A 16174-nucleotide genomic window follows, 5' to 3' on the forward strand; every position below is an offset into this window, starting at 1 on the left:
TGCCGGGCCCGGTTGGGGGGGGGGGGGGGGGGACTGTTATGTTCTGATGCGCCTTTATGCCTGCCCCCCCCCCCCCCCCCCCGCCCCCGCCCCCCCTAGTCTTTTGTGGGTTTTTTGTTATAATTCTTACTTTACACTTTTGGGTGATTATTGCTGTCTCTTATTTTTTTGCCTTGATAACATTTTTGTAAAATATTACATATTTAATGTTTTTTTTTTTAAATGGGTGGCCAATTGGTTTTCCCGCCGGCACAATGCCTATAAATTGGACCGGCGCTGGGCTCTCTCTCTCCTCCTCCTCCAGTGATGCCAGTGTCCAGAGCGCACACGTTGAGGCGCGCATCCGCTCCACTCCACGCAAGTTGCTGCACGCCAGCAGGGCTTTTGTTAGCTTTCCTCTTTTTGTTTGGCCAGGTGGATCCGGATGTCCTGTTTTCACTTTTCTTTTGTTAGGGCTTATTTTGTGGTTCGATTTTTTTGATAGGGTAGCGGTGCACTGGCAGCTTCTACGGCCCTGTATAGGGTTGGCCTGTCCAGCGCACCGTCCTTGTGTTTATTTTGCCGTTCCACTCTGGTCTTTTCTTTTGTTACTTTAAAAAAGGTTTGGTTTCTGCGCAATTAAAAACAGCTTGTTTTCAACAAAAGAAGTGAATCGCCAAAGAACGAAACAAAAATAAATCAAATGTAATAAAATATGTTCTTTTGAATTATACTCTTTGACTCAGGTGTCCTTTGTAGATGTGTTTCACCTTTGGGTAGTAACAGGCATGTACAGTGAAAGTGAAACTAAAGATGCTTTACTAATTCCTCTATTGCCGCATTTCCACTACATCGAACCTGCTCGACTCAGCTCGGCTCTCGTTGTTGTGCACCTCATTTCTTTTCCCCTACCTTCGGAAACTTGTATCTGAGGGGGTACGATATTTGTTGCCCGCACCGAAACCTGAACTGGGCCTGGCGTTCTCTGCCACTACATTCACAAGGTTCTTTAAGTAGTGTATCAAATACGTGACATTTCTGTAGATGAATCACATGCTGTGGACAAATGTATGAGCATATTAGAGAGATTCCACCCTTTTGAAGAAATGGAAGCTTTGACAGTGTTTCAGTGGACCTGGTGTTATCTCTGTAGACCGTTTCTGCCTCAACACCATGTTGGCTACGTTCTGACCAAAACAACGCAGTGTATGAGTGACGTCATCGCACATGCGCAACGAAGGAATCAATAAGCAGAATCGTTAAGCAGGAAGGCAAACAGTTCCAAGGAATCGAGCTACTGGGATCTGGTTCTCAAAAAGAACCGGTTCTTGATTCCCATCCCTATGCACGACCCTAAATCCATCCCAAAATATGGAGTAACATCAGAAGAATTAAAACCAAAGTAAAGTCATTCATCTCCTGTGGGTAAGACGAGTGGCAGATTTTCTGTCTGTCATGTTGTTACACGTACAGGTGTGTCGTCTCAGTTTCTCGGAGTGCAGTGCAGTTTGTTCTGGACACAGTCGGTCTTTTCATGTGCATTCAAATGGGATGGGGCCTCCAAAGAAAACCTCTTTGTGTTGCTCAATCCAGACTGTGGCTATTTTCAGCCTGATCTGAGCGACAGTGTAAAGAGCTGGGGTTGGGACCAGAGCCAGTCCAATTAAAACTGTTTGTGTTCACACAGTAGTCGTCATTGTCATTTCGTGTTCGTGTGTTAACATGCAACATTAGAGAAAGCATTAACGACATTTGTAAAAGGCATCATAATTTCCTCATTTAAGATTAATATATGTATATACAGTCATGGAAAAAAAATTATTCCATCAAAAGTCATCAAAAACAATGGTTATGTAATCCAGTTCTATTTCCTGTGTGTATCATGTGAAACAGACAGAAAAGAAAACATGGAATGTCTAAAAGCACTGTTTTTGTCAGTACAATGGCATAGATATTGATGGAAGAAAGTAAGAAAAGTAAAATAAACTTTATTGTCCCCTGGGGGAAATTCATCTAGGGCACAGTGCTACATATCATTGCTTCACAAGATAAAAAACAGCATCACATGGACACATTATAACAATGACGGTTGGTCTGTCATATAAAACAGACATGGACTACTTTTGACAATCACAACACAGAACAGAGACGCCTAAAGTGCAGGGAAAGAAAAAAAAAGTAGAGAGCGCTACATGCTAAAGTGCTGTGTGTTTGTTGCAAGAACTGAAGTGATTTTGTTATTATCAACAAAACGTGTTACATGGATAAATATCAGCTCTTAACCCTTTAACGCCAGATGTATATTTGATCCATGAGTTTTGAAGCCCTCTACATGATCAGTGTGATATTTTTTGTCTTGAAAAATCTGATGTATACAATTAGATACATGCAATACACAGATAATCCACCAGGAGGAGTTCATTCACCAGAGGCCTTTCCAGTGACGCTACAAAACTGTCATTAATGAGGAAGGAAGAAGAACTTCGCAGACTGATCTCATGAAATCACACTGTATGTGACACCAGTTTATTTCATTTGGTGTGCTATACGTACGCATTCTCATCCTTTTGCATGTTATTTAACAGCAAGTCAATGCGCAAGCCACTAATCGTGCTAATTCCTAACCTTAACCGTGCTAGCCGCTAATCGCTAAACCTAACCTTAACAGCTAATCGCCCTAATTGTTAACCCTAAACCAAACCCTAAACGCTAATTGCACTAATGGCGTGCAATTTTACACAATGTGAATATACATGCTGAAAGCTTATAAAGTGTACAGATAACACGCCAATTAAAAGTGGTGTGTTATCTGTACACAATTCATGATATCATGCTGGAACTTTGCCAGTTTTGAAAAGAAATTACCAATTCTTAGACATGTTTGTGTTATATTTTTTTGTTCAAAAATAAGAATATTGGAGCATTGAGACCTGATGTAGCAAATATGATACAAAATTGAAACTCACATGAAAATTGATATAAAAAAAAAAAATTGGGGTTGTTCAGAAGGACCAATAAAGGCTCCAGTTTCTGGAATTTTTGTCAGTGATTTAATGGTTCGGGCTTTAAAGGGTTAAATCAAACTCTTGAGCTGTTTTGTTATCATATTTATTATATACTAAATGAAAACAAGGGTAGTTTAATAATTTTTTCTGTGACTGTAATATAAAGACTGCTCATCTCTGTATCTTTGTTATCAGATAACACTTAAAGCTGCAGAACCTTTCAGTACATTGTAACTGAACAGCTCTGACTAATGCGTCTACTGCATGTGTTTTGAGGCTGTAGAAAATCTACCATGTGACACCGATTTTGTCATTTTAAGACCAATATGAGGTTTAAATACAGTACGTGACTGACAGCTGTAATTACCAATCACTGATCACATTCCATCAGAAATCATTAACTTCTATCTCACCAACCAATCTTCATCAAGAAACAGAGCCACAGAGACAGAGACTTATTTCTGATCTAACGCAGACTCTTACACCCACAGTTCCATCTGGGTTGCCATGGTAATGCTACAGGACACTTCTAGCAATATACACATTCTATACATCTACATCAGCAGAAGAATGTCGGTTAAAAGCGCAACAAAACTGATTTTCAGAAGCCAGACCACAACTCAAACAACAGGCACTTAAATAGACAAATATTTAAAACCCAGCGTATGTTACGTTATGAATAATTTCACAGAACAGCAATGAGAAACTTTGCAGAACTGACGTAACACTAAGCAGATCCAACAAGTATTTCTACTGTACCGTTAAAACTCACAGAATTAGACAAAGTCAAAAATAACGGTCGTGTAGCATGTATTTAAAGTAATACATGGTAAGTACTATGTTATTAAAGTAGAAAATTATAGTGACAAGTTTGGATGACAGAAGAATAGGTGTGGAAACTGGAAAGTTTAAGTGAAAATATTGTGAATTTATTTAAAGTATACAAAAACCCAAATATCTACAACATTAGGCCCTTTTCCATCAACATACCTGGAACTTTTTTACCCAGGTAAAAAAGTTCCTGTAATCTGTGTGCTTTGCATTTCTATCACACCTAAAGTTCAGGGTAATTTATTCGAATCAGGTTGATGACATATGGGGGAGCGGTAAAAGAAACTGCAGTAGAGTTCACATACATTCACAAACTCAGTTCTAGTTCAATGAAATGACAATAAAGTGGACAGTTTGGGTTTAAAGTTTTGCTGGTTGTTGAATGACTTAATCCATCTGGAATACATTTTAAATGAAGTTACCCATCATTACATATCCTTTGTTTATATTTTTTAAAAAATGGTAGAACATGCATTTTCAGCTTCTCAGTTATTAAACTAAACCAGGTCTAACTTTAAGCGTGACAGATGGTTCTTTCATTTCTAGTGTTTTATATAGTCCAGGTTCAACTCTAAAGTCACATTTAACTCAAATTCCTACATTTAATTCAACTGCATATTATTTATAGCAGTTTCCAACCTTTTTTGGCTCATGACCCTACTTTATCACATTTCTGGTGACCCCAGACATTCAAAACAGACTTTGCTAAAATTTGTTTTTGATCATGTAGTAGTTTGCTATACTATGTTACAAATAAGCCAATTTTACACAACATTTAGTCTACATAATGTATATTATTGCAGACAGGCAAAAAGCCAGGTTGAGATTACTGCACAAAGGGAGAATTTTGTACAGTCAGTCCAAAGGCTGCAAATTAATACTGAACAGACTGAATTATGAAAGAGCTGCAGCATCTGAAACTGACCACAATGAACATTTGACAGATAAACAGCCACAGTGCTTCAGTTTCTGAGTTTGTCATGTCTTTTATGACTCAATGGACTATGCACAGCATCACTACTGCCTGATTTTCAGGTGGGTCCTTTATTTCCTGGCTTTCATTATTGGACACACTGATTAATCCAGTGTCTGCTACTTCTTGTAGTGACTGATTAATTAGGCACACCTGGATTATCAGTGTCCAATAATAAAGATAGGAAATAAAGACCCACCTGAAAATCAGAAGTAGTGATGCTATGCCTAGAGTCCACTCATTTTGTTTTTTTTAAATCAATTACTAGAAATTTCAGGTGACCCACATGGGGCCCTGACCCCATGGTTGAAAAACAGACACTTCTATTTTGATGTGTTGTAAATGAACAGACATTAGGTTAGAAATTTTTTTATTAAATATTGAAACAAGAGGTGCCAGCCATCCATTATCGTTATCCGTTATAGTTATTATGTTATAATATCGTTATTACCGATCATCTGGGGCAAGGTTGCGGACACAACAGTCTAAGCAGGGATGCCCAGACTTCCCTGTCCCCCAGCTCTTCTGGGCCAGCTGAGAGAGAGACACACACAGTCTCTCCAGCATGTCCTAGGTCTTCTGAGGTCTCCTCCTGGCAGGAGAAGCCCAGAACACTTCTGAAGGGAGGTGTCAAGGAGGCATCTGAAACAGATGCCCAAGCCATCTCAGCTGCCCAGCCAAGGCAAAAGGTGCCTCAAGATTAAAATGGAAATGAACCTGTCACACACGTTTAGGCTTCTGGACCAGCTGATCCAGGACAGCCAGTCTGGAACTCCATGTCAGTCCCTTTTTGCTTTCCTACATGAAAGAGGAAAAATGCAAATATAAATAACACATGACAGCTTCCTACTACTAGGATGTGACATGTGAAACATCTTACCTGGGCCATTGTAAAGAGCAGGAGATAATGGACCAGGGCACAAACGAGCCCGGGTTTGGAAAAAGAGGCGAGCCCGTCCAATGCATTTCAGGTAGAAATCTCAAGACAAAGAATAAATCACTGTTCCTCTCACAGCGACAACATAAACACATCCAGTTTTGAGTTGTTGGCCAATTTTACTTGAAACTCACCGTTTCAAGTCAGCAATTCAAAGTCCATCTGAATTGCCTCCTCCACAAAAATGCTCAGAAGAGCCTGGACCTCATCGCCTGTCCACTTGTCATAGCTTCTTTTGGTCCATTTTCTGACCTATCTAAATACAAAGCTTATGGAGATGAAGTGGAAGCAGGTGAACTGAATGAAGAAACGCTGTGAGTGTAGTCCACCAATCAGCGTTTTCCAGTATACAGACCCCACCCCCCAAGAATTCCAGTTAACTGAAGTATTACCTCTGTACCAGGAACTTCTGGGAAACTTTGGGGCAAAGGAAAGATTTATACCCAGGTAAGTTAGATGAAACACACTTGAGTTTTTCAAAGTTCCTTCAGTGGTAAAGGGCCTTTTGGTACCAAATAAATCACTGTACACAATGGAGTCTATGCACAACCCCACTACTTCCTGAACTTCAGGTGGGTCCTTTATTTCCTGTCTTTCATTATTGGACACAGATTAATCCAGGTGTGTCCAATTAATCAGTTGTCCCAACAAGCAGCAGCCACACCTGGATTATCAGTGTGTCCAATAATGAAAGACAGGAAATCAAGGACCCACCTGACATTCAGGAAGTAGTGGGGTTGTGCATAGAGCCCATTCAAGGTCAATTATGGTTCCACAAGTTCAGTTCAACAAACTACCACAAAACCCAACATTCCAGTTATCCAATCTTTGCTTGACGGACTAAAACAGATGGGCCACATAACTGAGTTTAAGAGTTATTAAATCTGGATGCAAGGTTCAGGAAGCACAAATTGTCCAGGAGAGGGATGTAGAATGGGGGTATTGTGTCAGAAGGTGGGAGAACATAAAGGTCAGGCTGTGGGGCCTCCTACCAGACCATAGGCATCTGAAGGAAAACTGGCATCTGCAGGCTCCTGGTCTTGATTCTTAGGTCACCATCAGGGGACTGGATCCAGAGGCAGGACACTTTGCCTGTATGGACAAAATGCATTCAAAGACTATTTTAGAGGGAAAGCTAAGCTAACATTAGCATAGCTATTCATGCATGAAAGTGTTTAGTTACATTTAAACCTCTTTTACAGGTAAAGAACAATGCTAAGTTAACATCTCAGTGTGGTCATTCCCCCCCCCTCAGCTTTATCAAAATCTGGCCATACATTTTAAAGACTTCCATAGAGAATCTTTTTCTCCAGACTGAGCATCAACATCAAACTTATACTGAATAGTACAAGTAAAGAATATTGTATATTAAAAACTAATTTTTTTTAAATGAAAATACAACAAACAAAACCAAAGTCAGGTCTAATCAGGCATCAATATATTAATATTTTTACAGAGAATCAAGGCTTGTTTGGTTCTTACATATTTCAGTTTTTTTTTAAGTTAGTCATTTCAGTTATGTAAATTAAGAACAGTGGTGGCTCTTCATAGATCTACATCTGTGGATAAGTTGTTTAGCAATATTAAAAGTGTTGTACATACTTTCCCATTTTGTTTTTCATTATTACTCCAAATTTAATATTTTTGTACTCCAGCTTGGGCAACTGAGTGTCCCTCTCAGAGGTCATGACTGTTTAGTCATATTAAAACTCAGAGACAATACCAAGGCTAAGCTAAAATTAGCACAAAGTAAGCTAACATTAGCATAAAGTAAGCTAACATTAGCACAAAGTAAGCTAACATTAGCACAAAGTAAGCTAACATTAGCACAAAGTAAGCTAACATTAGCATAACTGAAACATTCAAAACTCACCAGTCCAGTAGATTCAAAAACATATCAGACAAACAGGTCCCCAGCAAAAAGTCAAAGGTCCTGCAGCAGCTGATCCTTAGCTCTTCTCCCAGACAACTGAGGAGGATGCAGTCAGAGCAGCTTATATGGTGTGTTGATTAGCCAATTAATATAATATGTGCAGGTCATGCTGCATTCAAGGATCACAGAGAGTGTGGGAAAAACCGTGATAGGACCAAATTAGAGATTTTACACCTGGTTTAGGGATGTAAGGATTACCAGTATAACGATAAACCGCGGTAAAATTGCCAACAGTTAGTATTACCGTTTAAATTCTAATTATCATGATAACCATGTTTGATTACCGCACTTTTAGGGGAAAAAAAACACCTATGTATAGATCTGCTTTTATGTCAAATATTTGAGTATAGTTTTAATTTATTACAATCTTAATTTAATATACCTAATATTTGGAACCAATTTTCACTTTTAAAGTCTTTGAAAAGGTTTGTTAAGTATCTTTGTGTTATTTATGCAATAAAATTATATACATTTTTCAAATCGCATTTTATATTTTTTTGTGTTTTTTGTCCTTCTGTGTTGATATAGTAGGTTAAAGTGAAAAAAATAAAAGGCAGTTGATATAAATGAAGTTGTGCTGAAAAAAAAGATACCAAACATGGGTACAGTAAACATTTGTTTATGTAGTATATAAAGGCAAAATCAGAAGGACTGAAAAACGGCCAAAATAGGCTCAGACCACTAAGGGGTAATATTTGAATGTTTCTACCAACAGAAGGTACATTGTGCCTGTTATTTTGTTTTTTCAAAACACAACTTGGTTGAATTATTTCAGTGTGTGTATTAGTACTTTTTGAACATTTTGAGCATAATTTCAACAATACCGCGATAATAACGATAACCGTGATAATTTTGGTCACAATATTCGTGATATGAAATTTTCATATCGTTACATCCCTACCCTGGTTTCAGTCACATTATGAAGTGATGGTTGCGAATTTTGTTTTCTAATAAATCGATATACTTATTGATCTAAAACTGGGAAATTGTGGTGCAGCGTCAGCAGCATGACACACAGTAAAAATAGAATACAAGAGGAAACACACTATAAATAATACGTTAAAAGTATAACAACAGAACTAGTGAAAACAAATCTGGACAAACGAACAGTAACATGCAACAGTAAACTGAAATGTGCAAAGTAAAAGTGGATTTTTTTTTCAGTGAGGAATTTTTTTTTTTTTTTTTTACTTTTATTTAATCAGGAAAAAAGATCCCATTGAGATTAAGAACCTCTTTTTCAAAGGGCAGCATGAAATACAACACACAGTTTATCTATCTATCTATCTATCTATCTATCTATCTATCTATCTATCTATCTATCTATCTATCTATCTATCTATCTATCCATCCATCCATCCATCCATCCATCCATCCATCCATCCATCCATCCATCCATCCATCCATCCATCCATCCATCCAAAATAGTTAATGGAAACACATAAATGACATTTCTTTTTTTCTTCTCAATTACCTTTTATTGAAATATTTGACAAAAGGCAGAACAAAAAAAGTTCACATTTCTTTATTTGTGCAAAAACAGCAAAATAAAGTAACAAAAACACAAACAAAAGGCCAATGTACAGAAAAAGGAGCTCCTAATGCACCCCCTCTCCTTTCCCTTCTGTTCTTAGTAACAGTCTGAGACGGAGGTTGTGATGGAAAATAATAATGCAAACAAGACAAAAGGTAAAATGAGTCCAGACAGATGGAGGCGACTCTTTGTTCTTCAAAAGGAGCATTATTTTTACAAGATGAATATCAGCCATTTTCCCTGAGCCAGAGCTTAAAAGCAGGAATCCCCTTCTTCAGAACATCAAAATGAACTTTTCAGAGGCTGTCGAATAAGAAAAGGAGTTTTTCTTTCTCAGTGCACATGTGGTGTCTGATGTTCTGAGTGGGATTAACCCTTTAAAGGACACTCTGAAATTTAACATGTTAACCTTAGTTTGTTATTGGATGACCGAACAGGAATTTATTAACCTATAAAGACCCAAACAGCCACCAATGACCAAAACTATCTACTGATATAAAATGTTTAATAACTTCTGAACAGTTAAACTTATTAATACATTCAAAATAATTAGTGCAAAATACAGTTATTCATCTTTTCATGGTCATCAGATATGTCCCATTTGGACGTTCAGAGGCTCTGTAGTTACCGTGGAAACACCGTCATCTTCTACAACATTGATTCGCCAGTAAAACCCATGGAGTTGGATCAATGACAGTTGCTGTAGATGTTAGGTTCTACATTCAGTTATTGATATCTTTGCAAAAATAGTCACTTTTTCTTCAGTTTTCTCTGTTTTGATATAATAACCTTTGAATTAACTGTTTTCATGAACATTGAAATAAAACATATAAGATTAAATATAAACAAATACATGATCTACAGTTAAAAATGGAAAATATAGAAGATCATAATATAACAAATTGTGATAAATCACTTCAGAAAGGTTAACTAAAGAGAAAAATTAATTTGAGAACTGACACAAAAGTCGCACTAGATCTTTATGGGTTAAAATATAAAAATTACAACCGACAGATTAACCCATAAAGACCCAAACATCCACCGGCGACCGAAACCATCTACTGATCTAAACTGTTTAATACCTGTTGGTCCATTAATCCTATCAATACATGTAAATAATTGGAATAAAATACAGTTCTTCATCTTTTCATGGTCATCAGATATGACCCATTCAGACATTCAGAGGCTCTGTAGTTACCATGGAAACACCATCATCTTCTACAACACTGATTTACCAGTAAAACCCATGGAGTTGGATCAGTGACAATTGCTGTAGATGTTTGGTTTTACATTCAGTTATTGATATCTTTGCAGAAAAAGTAGCTTTTTCTTCAGTTTTCTCTGTTTTGATATAATAACCTTTGAATTTACTGTTTTTATGAGCATCGAAATAAAATATATGGGATTAGATATAAGCACATACATGATCTAGTTAAAACTGCAAAATACAGAGGATCATATTATAACGAATTGTGATTAACTAGAGAGAAAAAATTCATGCAAAAAGTATGATAAAAACATGATATAATACCATATAATACAATATAATATAATATAATATAATATTGTACAATACAAGAGACAATAGATAAATAAATGATAAATAAGTTAAGACTACGTTAAAATAAGCCTGAACACAAGAATTAAAACAAAGGGATACTGGGTTTATATTCAGTCAATGAGAGAGTTTACGGAAAAACTAACTTTTTCCTACATTTTCTCTGTTTTTGAAATAATAACATTCACCTTTAATTTGAGCTTTTATGGTCATCAATCATGATCTGGAAATTGAATATAGGAAAATACTTTCGCTTAAGAATGCAAAATTCTCAGCCTAATATAAGAATAAATGGTGCTAATTAACTTAAAATTAATTTTAAAAAAGTTACAAATACAGAAAACTTTGTCTGTATGGGTTAAATGTGACCACACAGACCCTGTAGTCCAGTTTCCTGACAGACTCTATTTATTTATTACTATTACTGTGTGGTTTTATGACCCCCGTGCCCCCCCCCTCCCCTGTGTGTGACAGGTGGACCAGTTGACAGACATCAGGAATCTCACCTTGACCATATTCTCTTTGTCGCGGCTCTGACTTGCTGGTTGACACATACAGTACATAGCAAGGCGGCATGTGTTCATCACGTGTTTTCTGTCTGTTTGACGCTTTCCCTCTCCTCTCCAACGTGTGAAGAATCCAATGTGCTGCCATATCTCCCCCCACACCTCCCCGCCACTGCCTCCTGGAGTGCCACCTGATTGCCTGTGGACAGATATGCACAATGTGATGAAGAGGTGACCTCCGTAAAGTGCCTCTGATGTTGGAACCCTGACACAGGAAGCACTAACATGTCCTCTATGTTTAGCTCCACCGCTCACACATGTTCTCATGTTGTCTCTCACACGGCTTTATGAGAACATGTGCCGTTCTACGTACTTCAGCGCCATAATATTACAGACATTCATGCTTTTATATCAGGGGTGTGAAACATATGGTTCGTGGGCCAAATAGTCTAATTTAACCCCTGGGATGAATGTATGAAATGCAGAAATTACACTGAAGATATTAACAGTTAATGCATAAAGACCGAGTGCTGCTTTTGTGGCAGTTCCCAAATGAATTTATGTCTATTTTTAACCTTTCTTAAGTGATTGATCACCATTTACTCTAATATTATCCTCTATTTATGCATTTTTAAGTGAAAATCAGGTATCGTCCTCTATTGAATGTACTGATTATGTAGATGTTCCTTTTAAACCCTTAAAGACCCAAACGTCCACCTTTAACCTAAACCATCTACTGATCTAAACTGTTTAATACTTGTTGATCCACTAATCCTATCAATCCATGTCAATAATTGGTGTAAAATACAGTTCTTCATCTTTTCATGGTCATCAGATATGACCCATTTGGACGTTCAGAGGCTCCGTAGTTAATAATAATAATCATAATAATAATAATAATAATAATAATAATAATAATAATAACTTTATTTGTATAGCACCTTTAAAAACAAAGTTTACAAAATGCTTTGACAGAGGGCACAACAGCAGGATACACGAAGCAAGTAAAAACACTAAAACAGAAGCAACACAATTGGAGAGATGTATGAACAAATTAATAATCAAACAGGATCAAATTTAAAAATTAAAATTAAAAATTAAAAAGGGACAGACATCACATAAAAGCAAGCCTATAAAAATGTGTTTTAAGAAGTGATTTAAAAGATGTCACTGATTCTGCAAGCTTTATCTCCTGTAGTTACTAGTTACCGTGGAAACACCGTCATCTTCTACAACACTGATTCACCAGTAAAACCCATGGAGTTGGATCAATGACAGTGGGTGGACACACTGGGTTTATGTTCAGTTAATGATATACTTTACTAAAAAAGTGACTTTTTCTTCAGTTTTCTCTGTTTCTGATAAAATAAGCCTCAAATTTAATCTGAACTTTTATGAACATCTACATGATCAGTGAATTAAATATTGAAAAAAACAACAACAAAAAAAAAAAACGTAAACTACACAGTATAATATTATAATAAATGCTGATAAATTACTTTAAAAGGTTATAATTTAAGGTAAAATTTTAATCTAAAGGTCAGAAGCGTGTGCACAACATTGAAAAGCTTCTGTATCACTGTTAGGGGAGTTAAACTGTGGAATAGATTGAGTGCAGAACTAAAACAAATAGCCAGTATGACTGTGTTTAAAAAGAGACATAAAGAAATGATTTTCCAGAGGTACACTGATAAATAAACTCCATAAGGTACTTGTTTGTTATTTGAATATGAATTTTGCAATGTGTTGGTGAATGTGTTGTAATATGGATGAGTGACTAAATGTACATATTTCACAATTGCTGATAAATTTGGGACAGTAGTCACTTTTCCATTGACCCTCAAACTGCGCAAATATAACTTGCACATAAAAATTTACCCAACGGAAAAAAGACAATTTCGTCAAAGTCTCATTTTTTATTAAAAGTTTTTGAGCTGGCATAGGTGGTTTTTCAGGCGTAGCGCAAATGGTATATCACACAAAACTGCAATGGAAAGACCTTTTTCCGCAACTAAAGTCAGGTGAATTAAAAAAACGGATGTTGATGTGTGTTACAACAAGCGAAGAAGAAGAAGAAGCATGTGTTTTATGTGTGGACACACAAGGAAACCCAATCATTTTTAAATTTAGTAGGAGATAGAGGGGTAATATATAATAATAATGAATATATCTGTAAATCAACACCATATTTAAGTTTGTCGCCATGTTTATGGAATGACTTCTCGTGTCATCTCGCGATAATAAATAAACAAATCATCGCATTTGTGATTTAATAGAAAAATTGACATTATGCACTTCTGTTTTTTCGACATTTAGTAAATATCGATAAAGTTTTGCACAGATGTCCAATGGAAAAGCGACTAGTGTTGTTTTCAGAAAGTATGGAAAGGTGTGAAGGGGTCAAATTAGATATGTTTATACTTCTTCCTACTCCTTTTGTAAATTTTGAGGCTTAAGACTTTGCAGTTTTAAGTTAGCGTTTTGTTTTGTTCTCATTTTCTGGATTATTATTTATTTGCATTTCTGTTTTTAAATTGTCTATTTACATGATCGAAATAGATATCAATCAATAAATCAATCAAAAGAAATGTTAAATAGAGAGAAAAAAAAAAGGTAGCACTGGGTCTTTATGGGTTAAAGCAGGGGTGTCAAACTCATTTTAGTTCAGGGGCCACATTCAGCTAAATTTGATCTGAAGTGGGCCAGACCAATATAATAATAGATAAATAATGTCAACTCCAAACTTTTCTCTGTGTTTTAGAGTGAAAAAAGAAAAATTACGATATGAAGATGTTTACATCTACCAACTATCCTCTCAAACAATGTGAATAACATGAACAGACTGAAAAAGTGTAATTTTTACAATATTATGCTTCAGTTATCATTCACACATGCACATTATTACTTTCAGATCACAGTGGATCTACAAATACACAAAACATTTAGTAACAGGTGGAATATTATTAAAATTGCACTTACTCCTCTTAAGACATTTCAGGTTGTCCATATTTGTTCAGGTTATGCAGATATTTTTGCAATATTATACTTTGTTTTAGTGTAAATGCATGAAAATATTTACATTTACAAAGAGAAAATTTTGGGGTTGTGAGTATTTACAGGTTATTATGACCCACCTGAGATTGAATTGGTCTGAAAGTGGAACCTGAACTAAAAGGATTGTTCATATCGTCAGTGTAATTTTTGCATTTCCCAAATTCATCCCAAGGGCCGGACTGGACCCTTTGGCGGGCCAGATTTGGCCCCCGGGCCACATGTTTGACACCTGTGGGTTAAAGTCTGTTGAAATCCTCCAGGATGAAACCACCTGCAGCAGAAGTATGTATAGAACCCCGTGCAGATGACAGTAAACAGAACTGCTGTGCTGTGTTGATCATATCCTGTCATGTCGGTGCAATGAGATGAGACTGCGTTTGTTTTCATATTCTACACAGTCAATCACTCAGTGGAACATCAGAGCATTAAACGGCTGCGCTGATACCTCCAGCTCAATGCCATCGTTTTTCATACATAAATATACAACCTGCACAACAACCTTGTTTTCCAGGAAGTATACCGTTTCCTTTGCGGCGCTCCAGTTCGGGATATTGTCGGACTGTGTAATTCTCCGATACAAATTGAGCGTAACCAACAAGCCGAGCCCTGAGGCACCTCACCGCCTCAGACACAAACACATCCGCACCATGAAGCCGTTCAAAACACTAAATAAACAAGCAAAGCTGCAAACCAGCAGTGCCATAATGTGGCGCAACACACAGTGCCAGTACATACACACACACACACACACACTTTCACACTGTTGAAGGCGTGGTGTAACCAGACACAGGCTTTCATTTGCCAGAGTCGTGGAGCTGTTTGCCATTTGACAGGACAGACAAGAAAGTGTTTATATCTGGGAGTGAGTGTAAACAGATCCTGGATCTTCACTTCACACACACCCACAGATTTATAGAATTAACACAAACACTGAAACACCAAACTTAATCATGGAATAATGGACTTGAAAGGGGATTTGTCTTCTAAAAGAATCTGATTTGTTTCTTTTTCAATATGAACAATTAATACATTCACACTTTTATTACTGATACCTGAGGGATGAGGTCATGTGACTCGCCCTCATAACAATAACAGGGGCACCGCTACCATTTGTGGGCCTCATGAAAGCTAAATGTGGTGGGCCCTTTCATAAAATTCATTCAAATTTAGGGGTGGGGGTCCACACATAATGTCACTAACAAACCTGAAACTTAACATGGTTTCAACCAAGGTTATAATAGTTTTGGATTTTTCATTATAGTTTAGTTTTATTTAGTTTTGAATTTTCAGAGCAGGTTAGCTAGTTTTTATTAGTTTTCGTTTTCTTCTAAATGCTTAGTTTTAGTTTAGTTTTAGTATTAATATTAGTTTTGTCGTATCTTTTATCTTCTCCGTCGTATTCACATAACTCCCATACAGGACTCTGCTTTCTCCCAACTTTAGTCTCCATGTTTCCAGGCAGAGTGGGAACAAGAAGACGACTGGAAACCACAAGTGATGAGAAGTGACGGACCGTGAAGTGTTGTATGGTGTCGCTAGCTAAAATTGCTAGAGCGAAATAAATCAATTTCATATGAATCCAACATTGATAAAGACAAAAACAAAGGGAATTTTATCCACAGTTTTTATATGTTTTAGTTTTGTAAGCACACAATGCAGTTTCAGTTAGTTATAATTTTTTTTCTTTTGATTATAGTTTTTATTTATTTCAGTTAATGAAAATGTTTTTTCAATTCTAGTTTTCGTCATTTCGTTAGTTTTCGTTAATGCTTTAACATCTGATTCCTGACTTCTATTCCTCTCTTATACAGCAGGTGTTACAGGACATTTTCACAACTCCTAGCCTGTATCCACTGGACCCCCT

This window comes from Sphaeramia orbicularis, chromosome 5 (genome assembly GCF_902148855.1).
Source record: "Sphaeramia orbicularis chromosome 5, fSphaOr1.1, whole genome shotgun sequence".
NCBI classification, from domain to species: domain Eukaryota; kingdom Metazoa; phylum Chordata; class Actinopteri; order Kurtiformes; family Apogonidae; genus Sphaeramia; species Sphaeramia orbicularis.